The following is a 17,221-nucleotide window of genomic DNA, read 5'->3' on the forward strand; positions in this document are numbered from 1 at the left end:
TCTGAGAACTCATTTTCATGGCTATCACTTCCTCTTGTACTGCACATTTATTCTGTGCCTAGTCTTAGGACCAGCTCCTCCAGGGTTTGTGGCAATTGACTGAAGAGGGTTAGTTGGCCTCAAGCCAACAGGTGGTTCTCTTTTCCCACCTCCATTACCTAGTCTAAATTTTCTCACCCTCCACTATCACCCATGCAGGTCATGATGGCTCACTTGGTGATGTATCTAAACCTTCATTCTTGAAAGTTCTGAACCTTTGACAATTATACCCTTCTGGGCTCGAGTTCTTGCCCATAATCATCAGCAGTTCTAACAGACAAGAGAATACCGGCAGATTCCAAAGCATATGAGAAGGTTCCACACACATTCCTCTCTACCCCTGTTAGTCAATTTTTCATCACTATAAACAAATTACCTGACAAAAACAACTTAGAGGAAGAAAAGCTTACTTTAGGTTATGGTTTCAGAGTTCTCAGTTCACAGTCTGCAACTCAATTGATGGGAGCTGAGGTAAGGCAGACTATCATGGTGCAGGGCATAGCAAAGGAAAGCTGTTCAGCTCATGGGAATGAGGAAGAAGCGGGGAGGGGAAGCCATGAACAAGATATAGTCCCCAAGGTCATGGCCTCAATGATCGATTTTTTCCAGCCATTCCCTACCTGCCTACGGTTACCATTCCTTAGCCCATTCAAATGATTAATCCATTAAATAGATTAATCCACTAAGGAGGTTACAGTTCTCATAACCCAATTGTTTTACTGTGAACATTGCTGCACTGCCTAACCCATGAGCGTTGGGAGAAACATTCCAGATCCAAGCTATAACAGCCCCCACTGTGTAAATGCAACCCTATTCCCCATGCTGGTCAGGATCAGTTCCCCCTGCCAGGATGGCAACTTTTCTTTTTGCGTGCTGATCCTTAAAAATCTTTTCCAAAGTGCTTCCGTAGGAGGAGTAGCTTGGGCATTAATAGCACCTATGTTCCCTGGTAGAAGGATATCCTTTGGGGGACCCAGGAGTTCCAGAAAACTGGAAGCAGAAAATCTCCAGTGGGTCACTAAGACTGGTGATAAACAGAGAACTTTTTCCTTCTATCTCTTCTACATTCTTCCTGTTGGGGACGTGGTGTCATGCAATTCAATGTATGTATTGCATCTTGAAGGAAAGTTCTCCATCATCTCAGAGAGTTGCCTCAGAGCTAGGACTTTGGTCATACCTTCCATGGTATTTTGAAGACAACTCCTTCAAGATGGTAAGCAGTGAAGTATGTTCTAACATCAGTGGGGCCTATGGTCATAACTCACTCCTTCTTTGCTATGAAGTCAGATCTGCATCTGTGGGTCAGGTCAGAGTGGATAGTGGTGTCCACTGAGATTCGGTGAGCTCCTAGGTAGTAGAGCTGAATGAATCCTACAAACACAAAAGGCAAACAGTAAAAAAGGAAAGGTATCTATCCTTATGAGGATGAACTACTGGCCCTTCCAGAATGGGCCCAATGTAGACACCTTGCCACCAAGTAAGTAGTCAGCTCCATCAGTGGCTCATATTTGGCTCTCTGGCAGACAGGCAGGGTATTCAGACGTAGGAAGGCTATATCTGAGTCTGTATCACACCTGCCATCCATCTGCACTACCAATAGGGACTGCATAACCAGTGACAAATCATATGTCCTTTCTGCATCTTGGTTTCTTTTTTTTGAATAAAAAGGAAGAGGACTAAATGTGCCCTGAAATTCCCTTCATTTCCAATAATGAAATACATATGACATATGTTTGATAAATATGATACAAAAATCTAAGATATTATTGAAGAGTTACTAGGTATTTCTCTAACTTAGAGTCTATGCACAGCAAGCCTTCACTTGAACTACTTGAACATCGTGTTCGGTGGAGAATTGAATTTTTAAAAACTCACAAAATTCTAAAATGTAAAAGGCTTCAGAAGAAGTTTTGTTACAGTCAAGCACATAGTTGTGTTTAAGTCAACTCTAGCCACAAAAACCCTGGCACTTTCTGTTTCAGAGGTCTCCGTCCATAGATTCCATTGCTCTGGGCCCAAGAGAAGGCAGAACATCATGGTGAAAGAGAGTGGAGGAGGAAAGCAGCTCAGAACATGAAACCAGGAAGCAGAGAGAGAGAGCTCTACTCAACAAGGACGAAGGCTCACTCCTATTACCCACCTCCTCTAGCCACACCCCACCTACCTACAGTTAGGACTCTGTTAATCCCTATAAGGGGATTAATTCACTGATTAGGTTAAGATTCTCATAACCCAATCATTTTGCTTCTAAACTATCTTGCATTTTTTTCACACATGAGCTTTTGAGGGACATCTCATATATAAACCATAACAAGCTGCTACTCAAACAAGCCTAACAAATGGCTGCCTAGTAAAGAGTTTACTTAGCAAATATGTTTATTTTTTATATCATTAATTCTTACATGAGTAGATGGTTAAAATAACAAATGAACAGAATGAACCTCTAAATCTCTGTCTCTTCTCTGCCTCCTCCCTCACCACCATCAGGGCACTTAGCTTAAATCACCTGGTATCAGGCATCACTAGGGGGAAAGGTGTTAACCAGTGCTGTAAAAACCACATGTCTAATGATCAAGAATAAGGGTTCAGGGCATTGGAGAGTTATCTCTTTTATTTCTGTCCTTGTCATTACTTCTTCTCTTTCAGGTTACTCCTATCTAGTTGGCCCTTTTACACGTTCCTTAACTTCTCTATGACTTTTTCTTGGTTTCGGTTTCTTCACCTATAAAATGGAGATAATAATGCTAACCTTACAATTTGGTTGCAAAGATTAAATGAGATTCTGTGGTTGGCTATCCAATTTTACGGTGTTGACCATATAGTCATTTTTATTATTTCCATTTGTTAATCATTTAGTGAGTTCCCTCTCATTCCCACCCCCTGCCAAGGGGAAGCCTCAGTTCCATTTGTCTGGGTCTCCTTTTTCTCATTCTCAGTAGGAAGTTAATGGGCCACTGTTGCCCTGATCCAGACTCTGGTATTTCACATGGTGTCTGCCTTAGTAATTTCCCAACACCCACAAAGCTTCCCACCTCCAATGTCAGGGTGCTTGAAGGGATTTTGTCAAGTATGTTCAATATTCTTGTCTCCTTCCTACACTATCACACACAGATACTTTACCTATGATGATAATTGACCCAATTTATGAAGAAAGACTTTACCCAATAAAAATAAGCCATAGGTCAGAATTAGACCAGAGTCTGGTTAAGGGTCAATGTCCAAAGTGTCCCAATCCTCCCCTCTACATTTTCCTTTACAGTACCCCCACCCCTTATCCCTAGGAGATATGTTTCAAGAGTTCTGAGGTTTCCCAAAAACTCACCAAATACCAAATCTATAGACACTATGTTTTTTCCTAAACATTCATGCATATGATAAGGTTCAATATGTAAGTAAGGCACAGGAAGCAATGAATAATAATAGATATTAATAAAACATAAAGATATACCATAATAAAATTATTTAAGACATGAATTATTTATTTCTGGAATTTTCCATTTAATATTTCTGTGCAGGTAACCAACACAATAGAAAGTAAAACCATAGATGAGAAGGGGACTACTGAACTTGTAAGGCTAATCAGGTTTAATCATTCCAAAGTCACAGATAGGGAAGCAGGCTCAGAGCACACTTGCAGCTTGCCAGGGATCACGACAGAACAGTTTAAAGCCCTGTCTTATTTAGACTAGATTGAGGTCTGCAAACTTTTCCTGAATAGGGAAAGAGAGCAAATATTTTAGACTTTATGGGCCACATACAGTTTCTGTTCCATATTCTTCTTTATTATCTTTTTTATAACCTTTTAAGAATATAAAAATAATTCTTAGCTCATGTGCCATATGAAAAACAGGCTGTGGGATGATTTTGTCTACAGGCAGTGGTTTGTTAACCTCTGTACTGAACTAACATAATTTCTTAAATAATTTTACTGTATTCCTATGAGAAAAAGCATGTAGCTCTAATCCTTTTAATTTAAGAATATCTTAACATAGTCTATACTTGTACAGATTTTGTGTGGTATCCTTATTTCCAATAATTTAAGGATATAAGAGAATAAAATGGGGCTTCTGAGCTTTTTAAAGCTGAACTTTATTACTTGTCATCACTTTGAACTTAACCAGGGAGTTTTGTCTGAAGAATTAATCAGCCCACATGAAGAGTTCTCAGAAAGTCAAAGTGAACACAAAGAATTAGGTTCTTTCATCAACATTCATTTGCCTGACCATTTGATCTTTATGACTTTTTTAGGGGTTAAAGACCATTTTCCATGTCAGATTAGAAAAAACAAATAGGAAATCAATACCATGTTTTAAAAAAAGTTATTCTTCATCTGTTATCAGTGTTACTTAACCTATTATGAGAATTACTATTCTTATATCTTAGAGTTATAGGAAATACAAAGTTTCAGTAAATCAGATGCTAATATGACCTTCTATATAATCTATTCCATATACTAATTGCTTTTGCAAACCTACTTATTCCTACTACCAGGTGGGTCAAAATCTTTTCAATATAGTGTTGATGAAAACCATATCCCTGATGTTGTACACTGCATAATTGGTGTCCATACAATAGAGAAAGGGCCTTCCCTCTCCTCCTTCTCTTACCTTCCTTTATAGAATGAAGGATGGGCTACATCCAGAAGCTGGATAATAGATGTGTTCCATTAATATCTGGGGTGTGATTTAAACTAGGTCCTAGGTCACAGTCAGTCTTTTTCTGATGTTCCACACAACTACCTGTTCCTTCTTTTGGAGTCTCAGTTTTACTCTCTTTTATATTTTTGTGCATTCCCTTAGTCTTTTCCCTAGTTCCCTTTAAATAAAATAACGTCACTTTGGACAATTTTTGTGACATATCAAATTTGAATTTGTCATGTAATTCTACCCAATTACAACTACATCCCTTATTTAAAATAAATGTATGACCCACTTTAAATCCATATATGTAAGAGGAAATGTATAATTTATATAGAATTTATCACCTAAATGTATATTATTCCTGCATGTAGAAAAAAGCATGTAGATCTAATCTTTTTAATTTTTTAAATGGCTGCTGAGTCTTTCCTTCTTCAATTACTACTTTTGGTATTAAATAATAGCTCCTTCCCCAGTAATTTCACTATCTAGGCTAAACAAAAATGCATATCCTAGAAACCAGAAGTTCTCAAACTTTTAAGTGCACAAGAAATAGAATAAGAACTTGTCAAAGACACAGAACACCAAGTCCTAACCCTCACAGACTCTGGTTTAATTTATCTGAGGTAGTAAATTTGAATTTTAGCAAGCCCGCCACCCCAGGTGACTCTAATGCAGACAATCCATTGCACAGATAAAATATCCAATGGGTTATAACCCTTTGGAAATGATCCTGAAAATCATCAGATAAAAGACAAAATTTTCTCAATGATGTTATAGAATAAAATAACATAATAATCACAAATTTGTAAAATTATAGGTCTTATAAGTTAGTGCATTAGTCCCAACTAATATTTTTCTGTTTTCCTCAGAAAAACAGAGTCAATGGGATGCTCGTAAAGAGAGAAAAAGATTGAGCTTAAGGAACTGAGTTGTGTGATTGTGAAGGCTTGATGAATGCATAATCTGATGGGGGAGAGCAGCAGGCTGGAGACTCAGGAAAGAGCTGAAGTTCAAGTGCAAAGGCAGTCTGCTATGGAACCAGTAGGAGCAGATGTGGCAGATGAAGTCAGAGGCAATCTGACAGAGGATTGTTCAGAGGAAATCATGCTTTGTTCTTTTTAAGCCATCATTTGATTGAATGAGGCTCACCCACACTATGGAGGGGATTTTGTCTTACTCAAAGTCCACCAATTTAAAACTGAGATGATATTCAGGGTATAGAAAATTAAAAAAAAAAACTTTTACTACAGATATTCTTTAAATAAAGAGGGGCTGTCGCCAGGTGAATGGCCATTCTGTCATAATTACATCATAGTCTGAACAACCGGGATCCAACTAATGGTATGGATAAGTTAAATGATGAATCTTTTCCATTCAATCAACATTTCCAATGTGGGTAGAGAACTCTTAATTTTAAAAATATATTCAAATTACAGCAGCTTGGGAGGCTGAGGCAGGAGGATCATGAGTTCAAAGCCAGCCTGAGCAAAAGCAAGGTGCTAAGCAACTCATTGAGACCCTGTCTCTAAATAAAATACAAAATTGGGCTGAGGATGTGGCTCAGTGCCTGAGTGTTCCTGACTTCAATCCCCAGTACCACCCCTCCCCCCCCAAAAAATATATATACATTAAAATCAATATTTTTAATAACATCATAGTTCCAACTTAAGAAATAATAAGTTATCATAAAATGTTAAAAGTATTCATTATCGCAAGGGGAGAAAATCTGTCAAAAGCATGAGAATTTCATATTTACATAAAAATGGTTTTTCCTTTAGAGTTTTGAATAAGAAACACTTTTAATTATACAAGTGCATTTTGTTATTGGAGGCAAAAATAAGTTGGTTGAACAAAGGCAAATGTTCTCTTGTTATCCCTTCAGGCCACACACTCTGAGGACTCCTCATCCCTATGCTCTTTGCCCTAAACAATGTTGCTGGCAACTGTATCACAACCACAATGAGAGGGAAAGAACAAAGGCCAGCTTCTCCCACAAGCACTTGAACTTCTGCAGAGCTCTTATTTAGCTTTGGGCTTCCATTTACAAACATATTCTAAAAACTTCATCTATCAATTCATGTTAATATATCTGTCAATTCATGTTAATCCATGACTTTATATTTTACTTGGACTTCAATAACTTGCATTTTGAAAACTCAAGTTTTAAGGTAAATGCCTATACAACACATTGTAAAATGTTTCTAAAGCAAGGTTTTGAAATAATTATCTATGCACAATTCAAAAGGTTACTCACTGTTCTTTAAACTTTGGGCCTTCCAGTGAGAAACATGAGTTATTTTCCATCGCTTACATAATTGAGATTCAAAACACCTAAGCTTTTGGAGGGTAGAATTCTGCAGGACTCATTGACAGGTATACATTTTGTTCTCCGTTTTCTTCATAACTCTGTAAAAAAAATTGTTAAATGGCTGATTATCACAGGAAGCATAGATCTTTTATAGTCCCTTTTAAAATACAAGTTTTACAAGTTAAAACTCCATTTTCTGAAGTCAATGTCAATCAAACATGGCTCACAGGGTCCCCAAGGGAATCTTGAAGAATTATCCTTTTTTTTTTTTTTTTTTTTAAAAAAAAGAGCCTATCTGGTTTCCAAGCTTGAGAAATATTTAAGTCCAGAGTAGATCTAGACAGTTTAGCAAGCCAACTGTCCTTCTTGTTCTCGGGACAATAGAATGAAAAATGCATGCTCCATATGGATATTCCAAAGTTTCTTTGTTTTTACATGTGCATTCTAATAGTGACATTTCTGTAAGATAGAGCCTGGGTGAGGATATCCAAATGTCAACATAAGCAAATATCATCAGGGCCTATATTCTTTCAGGCAAAACTATTAGAGAAGATACTTCATGTCAAAGCTTTATCGTGGAAAATTTTTAAGAAAATCAGATTTCAAATCAAAAACTATGATAATTATCTTCAAGACATAGCCCAAGTTCTTTACTTGCTCAGGACTTTTGCTGCACCAAGCATACAATCTAGCCATTACCTGAGGTTTAGGTACCCATTTTGTTTAGCACGGCACCACTGTATATTAGCTGGCAGATTGTGTGCATTTCACCCACAGATATGTGCACAGAGCAGCAGCTTTATAAATCAACTGTAACATACAACAAATGTTTAGAATTTTATTTGAACATAAAAATTGAATGCACAGAAGCGATTTGCTCAATCAGAATTTGCTTTTGCCCCAAATTTTCAGAGGTTTGCCAATCTTTGGGCCTCCTTCTTCGAAGAACTTAATTCTATCCAAATTTTGGCTCTACATGTTGTATCTTCTGAAGGATATGGAAAATGACAACCCCCAGGACAGGGAAATGACACCCCCCCCAAGCTGACCCAGAGGAAGGCAATCATTAATCCTCTCCTAGCAAATCCTTTCCCAGTAACAATGGGCCCCAAGGGGGAAACAAAGCAAATATTCATCCCTTCCCAACCCCAATGGGTCCTGAAGGGGGCAGGCAGATACTGAAACACTGGGTCCTAGACTTTCACCATTTCTCATTACCCATGAGTCCTGGGCGGAGAAAAGCAAATAGTGAACCTCTGGGAAACAATGAATCCCAGAGAAAGAGGATAAGCAGTGAACATGGAGTTCTGAGCTTTTCCCAGTGATAATGAGTTTCAGGCTTTTTACAACTTCTTTCCTGACTGTCCAAACCAACACATCCCGCTTCAGTCTCCAATAATTAAACCATCCTTGTTGTAAACTATAGAACTCAGACTTCTTCTGTAACTGTGGCCATTTTCATACCCAGAAAATGAACCCCTCCAGTGCCTGACTTATAGACGTTGCTGCAGAATAAAGGGAAGCTTGCTGATGTGTTTGAGGTCTACTTCCTTCCTGGTTATTTGTGTTTTCATAATGGTGCCGGAAAGTGTGTTGGTTATTTTCACTTCCATCTTCTGTCTCTTATCTGCTTCATAAATCTTTGTGTCTGTGTGTGTGACTTTGTTCATGTGTATGTGTATTTGTGTGCATTTGTTTTTCTTTTCTTTTCTCTCTCTCTCTCTTTCTTTTTTCTTTTTTTTTCTTTTCTTTCCCCAAATGCTAAGAGATGCAATTTGGTCTTAAAAGCCTGAATAAATTCTTGGACTAAGTTAGTCAAATAAATTGCCAGTTCTAAACATTGGCTGGGATACTAGAACAAAAACATTTGTGCTTATGAAAAGCACCCTGGGGTTATTGGTCAGACCCACTTGGGGGTTGGCTTGGTTCCTCTCCTCCCACCTTGAAAGAGGTCCATACTTCTTAAAGAAAAAAAAAATCCTCTGTTTCTGAAAAAGTTAAGAATAATTTGTATTCAGAAAATGGGTGATTGGTTTACCTGTTGTGAACCAATTATACTAAGGTAAAAAGCATAAAGCTGAACAATTTGTGCATCCAAATCTCGCTTGAGCATCTGTGTTCAGTGAGGAGGGTACACATTAAATGGATGTATTTTCTCACCTCTAAGTGCTAAAATTTACTGGAAGCAACAGACATATAAACAGACAATTACAGTGCCATGTAAGAAGTTCTGTAAAGATATGTGAACACGGGGCCGTGGAAACTCCAGAGGAGGAAAGGATTTTTACGTGCATATGTATATTGTTATTCTTTTCCATTACTGGCATCTCTTTCAAGAACCATCATGAGAAGGCAAAACAAAGAAGTTCTGAATGTGCATCTGGAGGTACCACACAGAGACCAGGGCTTCATTGTACCCGGACTGAATGAGGTGGTGATTACATAAGTACCATTACCTGCCTGTGTTGAGCTTCCACTGTTTCAGGCACACTGCTAAAGACCCAGTCTTCTCTGTGCCTGCGCCAAGGAAACTGTTGGAAGTTGCCAGTCATTTTAGAGAAATGCCACGCAGCTCTGCATGCCAGATGGCTACTGATGAAAGTGATGAAGGTTCACGCTTGGAAATGAAGTCCTATTCCATATTTGGTCCTTTCCTTCTTTCTCTTTTGAATGCATGAGAGCACAGACTTGGCCTTCTCCTACTCTTGCCCTACAAAATCCCCATTATGCTTTCTTCTTTTAATAAAGTCCTAGAAACAGAGTCAAGTTAAATCCACTTTCTTCCCAAAGCCTGAAAGGCCCCAGGGACTGTTGCTTGCTGATTCAGTCCCTTTCTCACTTACCTTTTTTTTTTTTCCTGACTGCCAGAAATGACTGACAGCCGGATGCACTCAGGGTCCACCTGCCCACAACTAGTTACTGTGAGGTAAGTTTTTCCCATCTTTACACTCACAGAAGGGAAAAAAGAAATGTCCAGCTGGAGGCCCTGCTTTGTGGAAGAAATTCACCTGGCCCCTATTGAGGACACAACTCCTGGACCACCTCTTATTTCTCTAGATAGTCTGAACATATAACTGCCCACTTCCTTCCACCTGACAGATCCACAGACTGTATTGCCAAAACTCCTTCCAAAATCTTCTAATAAGCCTTCCCTTGTTGCCAGACTAGTCTTCCTCATCTAATTTTCCCAGTATATTTGCTCTAAGGACATTAGAATGAGTGAATGAATGATCATAAAAGAAACAGAATGTTCCTTGCTTCCTGGTCTGTAGACGAGAGAGGGAGGCTTTTCCAACTCTCTTACTTTTCATCGGCCATTTTCAGCCCCACTGAATTGCCTCTGGAGCAAAAATTCAAAAGCTTTCCATCAAATTGCCTAACAAAAAACCATAAAGAACAAAGTAACAAAAAAATGTGCAAATTGATCTTCATCACCCTGGACTTTGCTTTGCATCAGGGTCAGCATAAGTTCTGTAAAATTTAGGACTCAGTATATTTTTATTCAGGTCAGGTAGCTCAACTGCACAACCTGAAAACCATCTCTACCAGCACAGGATGGCAAGGCAGAGGGGCAGCATTCCAGGCAATTCAGAGAAGCAGAACCTGAGCTTGGCTTTAAAAAGGCCTGAGGAAAGCAATTTTGATGCCTGGATAATCACCCCCATTGCTTGCAAAGCTTGCCAGTGGAAACCTGTCCCAGAGGTTCCAAGCTAAGAAAGTATAGTGATTGAAGCTCCATCCAGAATGAGGGTAGTGAGGCAATTAAGCAGAGGAACAAGTGAGGCCTTTGCCTGGAGCAACTCCTGTTCCATCAATTGAGGAAATTTACTTGCCCTCAAAGAAAAGTTATTTCAACACCTGGCACCAGAATTCTCAATATATGAGCTTTGCAGTCTCCTTTGATCTGCACTAACTAGTTCCTGGATTATCAGGCAGTAACGGGGGAAGGAACATGTTCTCTGGCTACATTTGGCACACAGGCTGTGATCAGCTCTGAGGCCTGCAGCCCCCGCATGATTTGTCTACTTGGTGCATAGGATTACTCATCAAGGTTCACTTCCAGAATCCCATTTGGACAGAATTTAGTCACCTCTAATATAGAGCAGATTTATGCCATAGGTTACCTCCATTTTTTCATGTCTTTCATCTCCCAACCCTGCATTGATGGCGTCACTATACAATGCCACACAAAGAGGCCCAAAGTACACTTTGTTTTGAGAGAGCAAGAACTTTGATTTCCAGCAGTCCTGATTTTAAATCTCAGTTGTATAATCAGAGAAGTAATTTCACTTATGTAAGTCATAATCATCTTGATTTGTTATTAGGACCATATGAAACATTTCATGTCACAGACCAGAACAGCGGACTAGCACATAGTAGGTGTATAATAAGTAACTACTCCCTTCCTTAACCCTCTGCCCCAAGCAAGACCTGGAGAGCTATGCCAGATCAATGATTACCATGATGTGCTCCTGAGAGCTGATGATTACATTTTCAGGAGTTGTGTGGATGTCATATTTGTTGCTTTAGATTCACATCAGAGAAATTGATGCACATTGTAAATCAAGGTTTCTGCCCAAACACCCAGATATCTGGTTGATCAGCATATCACCAAGTGTTCTTAACTGTGATCCCTGATGTTCTCAGTAAAATCACTGGAACATTTTAGAAATGCAAATTAACCAGCCACACCCAAGAACTGCTGAATCGAAATTCTAGAGGTAGGATCTCAAAATTATTTTTTTTTAGAGGGGGCAGTGCTGGAGAACCAGGGATTGAACTCAGGGGCACTTGACCACTGAGCCATAGTCACAGCCCTATTTTGTATGAGGCAGGATCTCACTGAGTTGCTTCGCGCCTTGATTTTGCTTACACTGGCTTTCAACTTGGGATCATCCTGCCTCAGCCTCCTGAGCTGCTGGGATTACAGGCATTGCCACCACACTCAGCCCCAAAATCATTTTTTTTGACAATTTTACTTTTTTAATTAATTAATTTATGTTAATTAGGTATATTTGAAGCCGAATGCATTCTGATTTATTGTACACACAACTTTTAATTTCTCCAGTTGTACACCATATGTGTAATAATACATGTACCTAGGGTAATGATATCCATCTCATCCACCATCTTCCTTGCCCCCATGCCCCCTCCCACCCCTTCTTTCCCTTTGCCCAATCAAAGTTCCTCCATTTTTCCCATGCTCCCCCGTTATGAATCAGCATCCACTTATCAGAAAGAACATTCAGCCTTTCGTTTGGGGGGATTGGCTTACCTTTCTTAGCATGATATTCTCCAATTCCATCCATTTACCTATAAATGCCATAATTTTATTCTCTTTTAATGCTGAGTAATATTCCATTGTGTATACATACCACAGTTTCTTCATCCATTCATCTATTGAAGGACATCTAATTTGCTTCCACAGTTTAGCTATTGTTAATTGAGCTGCTATATACATTGATGTGGCTGCATTACTATAGTAGGCTGATTTTAAATCCTTTGGGTATAGACAGAGGAGTAGGATAGCTGGGTCAAATGGTGGTTTCATTCGAAGTTTTCTAAGGAATCTTTATACTGCTTTCCAGATTGGTTGCACCAATTTGCAGTCCCCCCAGCAATGTGTGAGTGGACCTTTTCCCCCACATCCTCTCCGACATTGATTATTGTCTGTGTTCTTGATAACTTCCATTCTCACAGGCGTGAGATGAAATCTTAGAGTGGTTTTTATTTACATTTCTTTAATTGCTAGAGATGTTGAACGTTTTTTTCATATATTTGTTGATCAAATGTATATCTTCTTGTGAGAAGTGTCTGTTCAGCTCTTTATCCCATTTATTGATTGGGGTGTTGTTTCTTTGGTGTTAAGTTTTTTGAGTTCTTTATATATCCTGAAAATTAGTGCTCTATCTGATGTGCATGTGGTAAAGATTTCCTCCCCAAATGTAGGTAGGCTCTCTCTTCACTTCATTAATTGTTTCTTTTGCTGAGAAGATTTTTAGTTTGAGTCCATCCCATTTATTAGTTCTTGATTTTATTTCTTGCATTTTAGGAGTCTTGTTAAGGAAGTCAGGGACTAACCCAATGAGATGAAGACAGATGAAAAAAACTAAAAGGATACAAATAGGAAAAGAAGAACTCGAGATATCATTATTTTCTGACAACATGATTCTATACTTAGAGGATTCAAAAACCAGAAAACTTCTAAAATTAATTAATGAATTCAGCAAAGTAGCAGGATATAAAATCAATACCCATCAAAAAAATCAAATGCATTTCTATATATCAGAGATGAATCCTCTGGAATATAAATTAGGAAAACTACCCCATTAAAAATAGCCTCAAAATAAACAAATAAAGTAATTACTTGGGAATCAACAAAAGAGGTTAAGCACCTCTACAGTGAAAACTACATAACAGTAAAGAAAGAAATTAAAGAAGACTTTAGAAGATGGAAAGATCTCCCATGCTCCTGGATAGGCAAAATTAATACTGCAAAAAAGGCTATACTACCCAAAGTCCTATACAGATTCAATGTGATTCCAATTAAAATCCCACCATTGGGCTGGGGATGTGGCTTAAGCAGTAGTGTGCTTGCCTGGCATGCGTGCAACCTGGGTTCAATCCTCAACAAACAAAGATGTTGTGTCCACCAAAAACTAAAAAATAAATATTAAAAAAAATTCTCTCTCTTTAAAAAAAAAATCCCACCATCATTCCTTATAGAAATAGAAAAAGAAATCATAAATCATTTGGAAAAATAAGAGATCCAGAATAGACAAAGCAATCCTTAGTAAGAAGAGTGAAGCTGGAGGAATCACAATACCAGATCTTAAACTATACCACAAAGCTATAGTAACAAAAACAGCATGGTATCAGCACCAAAATAGACATGTAGACCAATGATACAGAAGACACACAGACAAACCCACATAAATACATTTATCTCATACTAGACAAAGGTACCAAAAATATACATTGGAGAAAAGATAGCCTCTTCATCAAATGGTGCCGGGAGAACTGGAAATCCATATTCAGCAAAATGAAAATAAACCCCTATCTCTCACCATGCACAAAACTCAATTTAAAGTGGATCAAGGACTAAGGAATTAGACCAGAGACCCAAAATCTTTTCATAAGAGTATGCAGGCATGTTTGGTGACTAGCAGATCAGTATGGTTGGAGTAAAGTGAAGCAGAGAGAGAGAGAGAGAGAGAAAGAAAGAGAGAGAGAGAGAGAGAGAGAGAGAGAGAGAGGTAAGAGATATAGTCAAAGCAGAGATAGCAGGTAAAGAATATGTCACAGGGAGTTTGCAGAGCACTGTAAGAATTTTGACATATATCCTAAGTAATAAGAAAAACACAATGTCACTTGAATCTCATGTGAAAGGATCCTTTTTATTGTGTGGAAAAGAGATGGTGGAAGCAAGGGAAGTAAGAGAAGACAGTGTCTTGAGCTAAAATGATAGATACATGGATACAAGTGGTTGAAATCCAGGTACATTTGGAAATAAAGTCAATAGGATTTGTTGATAGTTTAGATGTGGAGTGTAAGAGAAAGAGGAGAGCCAAGGATGACTCAAAAGTTCTTTAGCCTAAGAAAGTGGAAATATATTTTTATTAAATTACAGAAAGAAAGAGCTGACAGGATGTGGAAGGTTTGCAATTAGGAGTCAGTCTATTTGGGACATATTAAGTTTAAGAGGTCTATTAGAAATAAAGAAGAAATGTCATGGCAGCCATTAGATACGAATTTGAAGTTTATATATGAATTTGAGTCAAAGATTTACATTGGGAAGTCACCAGTTTCAACTTGGCACTTGCTGAATCTATAAAATAGCTCATCAAGTGAACGGAGATGGAGAGATATAGACCCTGGCCCTTAAAGCATAGATATTTGGAAGATGCAGAAAAAGATACAAAGAAAGAGACATTGATGGAATTTCAGTTCAACACATTCATTTCACTCAGAAGGATGAAGTAACATATGGCAAGCAGCTTGTTTTAGTCAGCATTTTAGTCATTGTGACTGAAAGACCTGACAAGAACATGCTAGAGGAAGAAAAGTTTATTTCAGAAGTTCAGTTGACAGTTGGCCAACTGCATACCTCTGGACCTGAGGTGAGGTAGAACATCATGGCAAAAGGGTATGACATCTCAGGACATGGCAATAGGAAGGAGAGAGAGAGATCTCTGCTTATCAGGGACAAAATACAAACCACAAAAACCTGCCTCCAGTTACCTATCTCCCCCAGGCACACCCTTGGGTACCATCTAGTTAATCCATACCAGGAAATTTATTCCCTGATTAGGTTACAGTGCTCATAATTAATCATTTTACTCTGAAGTTTCTTTCGTTGTTTCACACATGAGCTTTTGGGGGACACCTCATATCTAAGCTATAACAAACTTTAGTTACACACAGCTTCCTGGTGTTTCTTGTATGTTCTCTCTCGGTCAGCAATGCATACTGCAGTGTTCACTTCGGCCTTCTAAGTTAAGGCACTGGAATCTGAAAGCATCACTGAGTTTCATGTGAAGCAGGACCAACTGAGCCTATTTCTTCTCTCTTTGCCCACTGAGATATTGCAGGACTCTCATCCCAGGAAATGGAAGAGTCATTACTCCAAGCTAATCACCATTATTCACGGGCTCAGCAGTCCACTTTGAAACTAGCCTGTGTTTGTGACTGTTTTTGTTCTATCAAAAAGAACAGGTACCTTTCGTTAAAACATAACTCTTCATCTTTCACATAAGCTGGAACAGTCAAATCTCCTTCAGCCCAGAATGCTTTAACAAGAACAGTTTATTCAATTACCCTTTTTAATATATTTAAAGTCTGTGACTCATTCAAACAAGTGAAGAAAAAAGACAAAAATACTAGTATCCCGCTGGAAAAATATTCTGGTTATTGGCACTAAAACAAAAATAGCACTACGAAAAAGGCATTGTGTTCCCCAAATCAATTGCACACCTCACCTTTTTCTGTAGCAATCTGCCTACACTGGGGACTTCATGAGTGATGAATATTTGTAACCTACGTGTTGTGGACTTGGACAAGTTTATCTCTGATTGTTAGTTCTCTCCTGGGTAAAATGGAGATATTTATACCTACACAATAATATGTGTGCAGGAAGCACCTGACACAATTCCTGATATTCGGTAATGCCCTCTATTGCCCTTAAAATTAGCATGATCTCAAGTAGCTAGAATGAGTGTTCCACATTGAAAAATTTGCTGCTGCTGCTGCTGCTGCTGCTGTCTTGTCCTAATCTCACCTCCTAAGCCCTCTGCAATCTGTAAGGCAATATGACATGTACTTGGGATTGTTTTTGCCAGAGTAGGGTATTCTGACTTGATTGTTAATTTGTAGAGACTATTAGAACATAGTCTCATCAAAACAGTTGTGAACTAAACAAAAAAAATGGCTTTTAAAAAAATATTGCAGACTGATGCACAAAGCAGACATCACCAACCTTCTATTCCCTCCCTGAACTTCACCTCAACCCCGAACCTCTTCATCAAGAGATAAGTTGAGGACATCTACCCCCTACATTACTCAGGGAGTTTTATAAATTGGAAATTTACTGCTGACTTTTGTGACCTAATTGAAATGTGTGGGTCAAGGACCACCTTGAAGTGGCATCTGCCTGTTCTTATGGTCAATAAGGAAGCTCTGTGACAATTCAGGAAAACAATCTCAAACACAGAGTCAAGCTTAGGGAAGCAGCCGGGCTCAAGGTAGGAGGCCAATGGAATTGCCTCTACAGGGATAGCAGTTGGAGTGAGCTGTTTGAGCCTCCCATATACAGGTAGGACTGGTTTCCCAAAATAGTCAGTATCTTTGTGATGATGATAGTGATGATGATGATGATAATGATGATGATGATGATAATGGTGATGATGATAATGATGATGATTGTTTTGGTACCAGTACTGAACTGAGGGACACTCGGCCACTGAGCCCCATCCCCAGCCCTATTTTGTATTTTACTTAGAGACAAGGTCTCACTGAGTTGCTTAGTTCCTTGCTTTAGGGAGGCTGACTGCCTCAGCCTCCTCAGCTACTAGGATTACAGGTGTGTGCCACCACACCCAGATTAAATTACTTTTTATTTTATTTTATTTTTTGGTATACAATGCAGTAGAGTATATTTTGACATATTACTTGTACATGGAGCATAACTTATTCTAAATAGGATCCCATCCTTGAGCCCTTGTGTTTTAGGCTTCCT

General features: G+C 38.6%; 1 long non-coding RNA gene across 1 annotated transcript; it reads right to left on the bottom strand.

Annotated features, from left to right (window-relative positions):
* Positions 1-1,122: 1,122 nt before the first annotated feature.
* LOC144365019 (uncharacterized) lies at positions 1,123-12,100 on the bottom strand. The gene is made up of 3 exons (XR_013423281.1): positions 9,444-12,100; positions 6,934-7,085; positions 1,123-1,410 (listed from the first exon to the last, which is right to left on the bottom strand). It is a non-coding gene; the product is annotated as an uncharacterized LOC144365019 (long non-coding RNA).
* Positions 12,101-17,221: the final 5,121 nt, after the last annotated feature.

The sequence above is a fragment of the Ictidomys tridecemlineatus genome, chromosome 1, assembly GCF_052094955.1.
Source record: "Ictidomys tridecemlineatus isolate mIctTri1 chromosome 1, mIctTri1.hap1, whole genome shotgun sequence".
Lineage (NCBI taxonomy): Eukaryota > Metazoa > Chordata > Mammalia > Rodentia > Sciuridae > Ictidomys > Ictidomys tridecemlineatus.